The 7,488-nt window shown below is 34.6% G+C and overlaps 1 non-coding gene across 1 annotated transcript in view; it reads left to right on the top strand.

Moving 5' to 3' along the window:
* The window catches only part of LOC119559004, a 3,970-nt gene extending 368 nt beyond the window's left edge, over positions 1-3,602 (top strand). Inside the window, exon 1 of the ribosomal RNA XR_005220588.1 lies at positions 1-3,602. This exon is cut by the window's left edge and continues 368 nt beyond it. This is a non-coding gene — a ribosomal RNA (large subunit ribosomal RNA).
* Positions 3,603-7,488: the final 3,886 nt, after the last annotated feature.

The following is a 7,488-nucleotide window of genomic DNA, read 5'->3' as shown; positions in this document are numbered from 1 at the left end:
TGAGGGAAAGTTGAAAAGAACTCTGAATAGAGAGTTAAACAGTACGTGAAACTGCTTAGAGGTTAAGCCCGATGAACCTGAATATCCGTTATGGAAAATTCATCATTAAAATTGTAATATTTAAACAATATTATGATAATAGTGTGCATTTTTTCCATATAAGGACATTGTAATCTATTAGCATACAAAATTTATCATAAAATATAACTTATAGTTTATTCAAATTAATTTGCTTGCATTTTAACACAGAATAAATGTTATTAATTTGATAAAGTGCTGATAGATTTATATGAATACAGTGCGTTAATTTTTCGGAATTATATAATGGCATAATTATCATTGATTTTTGTGTTTATTATATGCACTTGTATGATTAACAATGCGAAAGATTCAGGATACCTTCGGGACCCGTCTTGAAACACGGACCAAGGAGTCTAACATATGTGCAAGTTATTGGGATATAAACCTAATAGCGTAATTAACTTGACTAATAATGGGATTAGTTTTTTAACTATTTATAGCTAATTAACACAATCCCGGGGCGTTCTATATAGTTATGTATAATGATATTTATATTATTTATGCCTCTAACTGGAACGTACCTTGAGCATATATGCTGTGACCCGAAAGATGGTGAACTATACTTGATCAGGTTGAAGTCAGGGGAAACCCTGATGGAAGACCGAAACAGTTCTGACGTGCAAATCGATTGTCAGAATTGAGTATAGGGGCGAAAGACCAATCGAACCATCTAGTAGCTGGTTCCTTCCGAAGTTTCCCTCAGGATAGCTGGTGCATTTTAATGTTATATAAAATAATCTTATCTGGTAAAGCGAATGATTAGAGGCCTTAGGGTCGAAACGATCTTAACCTATTCTCAAACTTTAAATGGGTAAGAACCTTAACTTTCTTGATATGAAGTTCAAGGTTATGATATAATGTGCCCAGTGGGCCACTTTTGGTAAGCAGAACTGGCGCTGTGGGATGAACCAAACGTAATGTTACGGTGCCCAAATTAACAACTCATGCAGATACCATGAAAGGCGTTGGTTGCTTAAAACAGCAGGACGGTGATCATGGAAGTCGAAATCCGCTAAGGAGTGTGTAACAACTCACCTGCCGAAGCAACTAGCCCTTAAAATGGATGGCGCTTAAGTTGTATACCTATACATTACCGCTAAAGTAGATGATTTATATTACTTGTGATATAAATTTTGAAACTTTAGTGAGTAGGAAGGTACAATGGTATGCGTAGAAGTGTTTGGCGTAAGCCTGCATGGAGCTGCCATTGGTACAGATCTTGGTGGTAGTAGCAAATAATCGAATGAGACCTTGGAGGACTGAAGTGGAGAAGGGTTTCGTGTGAACAGTGGTTGATCACGAGTTAGTCGGTCCTAAGTTCAAGGCGAAAGCCGAAAATTTTCAAGTAAAACACAAATGCCATACAAATATAATTATATTATATAAATCAAGCTAATTAATATACTTGAATAATTTTGAACGAAAGGGAATACGGTTCCAATTCCGTAACCTGTTGAGTATCCGTTTGTTATTAAATATGGGCCTCGTGCTCATCCTGGCAACAGGAACGACCATAAAGAAGCCGTCGAGAGATATCGGAAGAGTTTTCTTTTCTGTTTTATAGCCGTACTACCATGGAAGTCTTTCGCAGAGAGATATGGTAGATGGGCTAGAAGAGCATGACATATACTGTTGTGTCGATATTTTCTCCTCGGACCTTGAAAATTTATGGTGGGGACACGCAAACTTCTCAACAGGCCGTACCAATATCCGCAGCTGGTCTCCAAGGTGAAGAGTCTCTAGTCGATAGAATAATGTAGGTAAGGGAAGTCGGCAAATTAGATCCGTAACTTCGGGATAAGGATTGGCTCTGAAGATTGAGATAGTCGGGCTTGATTGGGAAACAATAACATGGTTTATGTGCTCGTTCTGGGTAAATAGAGTGTCTGGCATTTATGTTGGTCACTTGTTCCCCGGATAGTTTAGTTACGTAGCCAATTGTGGAACTTTCTTGCTAAAATTTTTAAGAATACTAATTGGGTTAAACCAATTAGTTCTTATTAATTATAACGATTATCAATTAACAATCAATTCAGAACTGGCACGGACTTGGGGAATCCGACTGTCTAATTAAAACAAAGCATTGTGATGGCCCTAGCGGGTGTTGACACAATGTGATTTCTGCCCAGTGCTCTGAATGTCAAAGTGAAGAAATTCAAGTAAGCGCGGGTCAACGGCGGGAGTAACTATGACTCTCTTAAGGTAGCCAAATGCCTCGTCATCTAATTAGTGACGCGCATGAATGGATTAACGAGATTCCTACTGTCCCTATCTACTATCTAGCGAAACCACAGCCAAGGGAACGGGCTTGGAATAATTAGCGGGGAAAGAAGACCCTTTTGAGCTTGACTCTAATCTGGCAGTGTAAGGAGACATAAGAGGTGTAGAATAAGTGGGAGATATTAGACTTCGGTTTGGTATCGCCAATGAAATACCACTACTCTTATTGTTTCCTTACTTACTTGATTAAATGGAACGTGTATCATTTCCTAGCCATTATACGGATATATTTATTATATCTTATGGTATTGGGTTTTGATGCAAGCTTCTTGATCAAAGTATCACGAGTTTGTTATATAATCGCAAACAAATTCTTTAATAAAACGGTGCATTTATGTATTTTTGATTTGAAAATTTGGTATAACTCCAATTACTCAGGTATGATCCAATTCAAGGACATTGCCAGGTAGGGAGTTTGACTGGGGCGGTACATCTCTCAAATAATAACGGAGGTGTCCCAAGGCCAGCTCAGTGCGGACAGAAACCACACATAGAGCAAAAGGGCAAATGCTGACTTGATCTCGGTGTTCAGTACACACAGGGACAGCAAAAGCTCGGCCTATCGATCCTTTTGGTTTAAAGAGTTTTTAACAAGAGGTGTCAGAAAAGTTACCATAGGGATAACTGGCTTGTGGCGGCCAAGCGTTCATAGCGACGTCGCTTTTTGATCCTTCGATGTCGGCTCTTCCTATCATTGTGAAGCAAAATTCACCAAGCGTTGGATTGTTCACCCATGCAAGGGAACGTGAGCTGGGTTTAGACCGTCGTGAGACAGGTTAGTTTTACCCTACTAATGACAAAACGTTGTTGCGACAGCATTCCTGCGTAGTACGAGAGGAACCGCAGGTACGGACCAATGGCACAATACTTGTTCGAGCGAACAGTGGTATGACGCTACGTCCGTTGGATTATGCCTGAACGCCTCTAAGGTCGTATCCGTGCTGGACTGCAATGATAAATAAGGGGCAATTTGCATTGTATGGCTTCTAAACCATTTAAAGTTTATAATTTACTTTATAAACGACAATGGATGTGATGCCAATGTAATTTGTAACATAGTAAATTGGGAGGATCTTTGATCACCTGATGCCGCGCTAGTTACATATAAAAGCATTATTTAATACAATGACAAAGCCTAGAATCAATTGTAAACGACTTTTGTAACAGGCAAGGTGTTGTAAGTGGTTGAGCAGCTGCCATACTGCGATCCACTGAAGCTTATCCTTTGCTTGATGATTCGATAATAAAGATGTTGCAAGCGGGCATAATCATTATGCTTGCTTGCAGCATCGCACGCCACTTTGTTTGTGGTGTGTAAGGTAGGGAAGAAGAAATATAAAAGACCTAAATTGGAAACATCAATATATAAGTAAATATTGAACAAACAAAATGTATCGTCATCTTATTAGTGACGCGATGATAAAGTGGCAAACATATTCCATGTATAAATATTCCTATGGTATTAAAATTCAAGTAAAGAGGACATATATAAAAGTTTGTATATATGGTTCATTCAATGGTAGCAGCGGTTGGTTGGTTGGTGTCTGCTCCTCTTATTGTTCAAAACTTATGTTATGGTAGCAAGTCTATATCGTCATATTATTAGTGACGCGAAAAAGTAGTGGCAAAACATATTCCATGTATAAATAAATATTCCTATGGTATTGAAATTCAAGTAAAGAGGCCATTCAAGTAAAGAGGACTTATATAAATATAAGTATATATAATGGTAGCAGCGCGGTTGGTTGGTTGGTGTGTCTGCTCCTCTTATTGTTCAAAACTTATGTTATGGTAGCAAGACTGTATCGTCATATTATTAGTGACGCGAAAAAGTAGTGGCAAAACATATTCCATGTATAAATATTCCTATGGTATTGAAATTCAACTAAAGAGGACATATAAAATTACTATCAATGGTAGCAGTGGTTGGTTGGTTGGTGGTTGGTTGGCGGCTGCTCCTATTATTGTTCAAGACTTATGTTATGGTAGCAAGTCTGTATCGTCATATTAATTATTAGTGACGCGAAAAAGTAGTGGAAATCATATTCCATGTATAAATAGATTCCTATGGTAATGAAATTTTCAAGTAAAGAGAGGACCATTCAAGTAAGAGGACATATAAAAAGTAAGTATATGTTCCTCCAATGGTAGCAGTGGTTGGTTGGTTGGCGGCTGATCCTCTTATTGTTCAAAACTTATTTTATCAATATGAGTTTGGCAATACAATAAAGAAGACCAATCTAATCCATATAAAACTAAATGTATTATATGGATATGCTTAGGAAACCCATATATTCATAAAAAAAAATTATGTATAGAAAATTATACATATATCTTTTATATAAATGAATCGTATGGATATCGCCTTATGGTAGGTATAATAACTTTTTAAGGCATAATAATGTATAATATAGAAAATATACATTGAAATATAAATGCATTTTTATAGATATGGCGGCATATAAGTGCCATATACACAAGAATAAATAATAGAATTTACCAATATATAATTAAAATGAGATATATAAACCTAGTGAGGGGCTGCACTAGTATATGAATCGTATGGATATGGCTTATAGGTATAATACCTATAAGGCATAATAATGTATAATATAATAAATATAAATTAAGATATGAATGAATTATATAAATATGGCATAGAAATGCCATATACATACATAAGAATAAATGGTAGAATTTACCCATATATCACTGAAACACGATATATAAACCTAATGATAGCTGGCACTAGTACTGTAAACATGCACGCAATAGTGCGTGGGGTAAAAAACTACTATAGGGAGGTGGTCGTTGGCGGGCCCCTCCTCGTATTGGTCAAAACTTATGTTATGCATATGAATTTGTCAATACTATATAGAACGCCAAGCATATCCATATAAACTATGGATATGCATAGAAATCCATACAAAAGTAAAAAAAAATTATGTATAGAAAAATATACATATATTTATATAAGTGAATCGTATGGATATGGCTTATAGGTATAATACCTATAAGGCATAATAATGTATAACAAGTAAATATACATTGAAATGTGAATGCATTGTATGGATATGGCATATAAATGCCATATATATAGAAATAAATTGTATATCAATGATATAACAATTATAAACCTAGTGAGGGGCGGCACTAGTGAATGAATCGTATGGATATGGCTTATAGGTATAATACCTATAAGGCATAATAATGTATAATATAATAAATATACATTAAGATATGAATGGATTGTATAAATATGGCATAGAAATGCCATATACATAAGAATAAATGGTAGAATTTACCCATATATCACTGAAACACGATATATAAACCTAGTGATAGCTGGCACTAGTACTGTAAACAGGCACGCAATAGTGCGTGGGGTAAAAAACTACTATAGGGAGGTGGTCGTTGGCGGGCCCCTCCTCGTATTGGTCAAAACTTATGTTATGCATATGAATTTGTCAATACTATATAGAACGCCAAGCATATCCATATAAACTATGGATATGCATAGAAATCCATACAAAAGTAAAAAAAAATTATGTATAGAAAAATATACATATATTTATATAAGTGAATCGTATGGATATGGCTTATAGGTATAATACCTATAAGGCATAATAATGTATAACAAGTAAATATACATTGAAATGTGAATGCATTGTATGGATATGGCATATAAATGCCATATATATAGAAATAAATTGTATATCAATGATATAACAATTATAAACCTAGTGAGGGGCGGCACTAGTGAATGAATCGTATGGATATGGCTTATAGGTATAATACCTATAAGGCATAATAATGTATAATATAATAAATATACATTAAGATATGAATGGATTGTATAAATATGGCATAGAAATGCCATATACATAAGAATAAATGGTAGAATTTACCCATATATCACTGAAACACGATATATAAACCTAGTGATAGCTGGCACTAGTACTGTAAACAGGCACGCAATAGTGCGTGGGGTAAAAAACTACTATAGGGAGGTGGTCGTTGGCGGGCCCCTCCTCGTATTGGTCAAAACTTATGTTATGCATATGAATTTGTCAATACTATATAGAACGCCAAGCATATCCATATAAACTATGGATATGCATAGAAAACCATACAAAAGTAAAAAAAAATTATGTATAGAAAAATATACATATATTTATATAAGTGAATCGTATGGATATGGCTTATAGGTATAATACCTATAAGGCATAATAATGTATAACAAGTAAATATACATTGAAATGTGAATGCATTGTATGGATATGGCATATAAATGCCATATATATAGAAATAAATTGTATATCAATGATATAACAATTATAAACCTAGTGAGGGGCGGCACTAGTGAATGAATCGTATGGATATGGCTTATAGGTATAATACCTATAAGGCATAATAATGTATAATATAATAAATATACATTAAGATATGAATGGATTGTATAAATATGGCATAGAAATGCCATATACATAAGAATAAATGGTAGAATTTACCCATATATCACTGAAACACGATATATAAACCTAGTGATAGCTGGCACTAGTACTGTAAACAGGCACGCAATAGTGCGTGGGGTAAAAAACTACTATAGGGAGGTGGTCGTTGGCGGGCCCCTCCTCGTATTGGTCAAAACTTATGTTATGCATATGAATTTGTCAATACTATATAGAACGCCAAGCATATCCATATAAACTATGGATATGCATAGAAAACCATACAAAAGTAAAAAAAAATTATGTATAGAAAAATATACATATATTTATATAAGTGAATCGTATGGATATGGCTTATAGGTATAATACCTATAAGGCATAATAATGTATAACAAGTAAATATACATTGAAATGTGAATGCATTGTATGGATATGGCATATAAATGCCATATATATAGAAATAAATTGTATATCAATGATATAACAATTATAAACCTAGTGAGGGGCGGCACTAGTGAATGAATCGTATGGATATGGCTTATAGGTATAATACCTATAAGGCATAATAATGTATAATATAATAAATATACATTAAGATATGAATGGATTGTATAAATATGGCATAGAAATGCCATATACATAAGAATAAATGGTAGAATTTACCCATATATCACTG

The sequence above is a fragment of the Drosophila subpulchrella genome, unplaced genomic scaffold (assembly GCF_014743375.2).
Source record: "Drosophila subpulchrella strain 33 F10 #4 breed RU33 unplaced genomic scaffold, RU_Dsub_v1.1 Primary Assembly Seq155, whole genome shotgun sequence".
Taxonomy (NCBI): domain Eukaryota; kingdom Metazoa; phylum Arthropoda; class Insecta; order Diptera; family Drosophilidae; genus Drosophila; species Drosophila subpulchrella.
The sequence above is the reverse complement of the archived record's forward strand: the minus strand, read 5'-3'. Positions and strand labels throughout refer to the sequence as shown.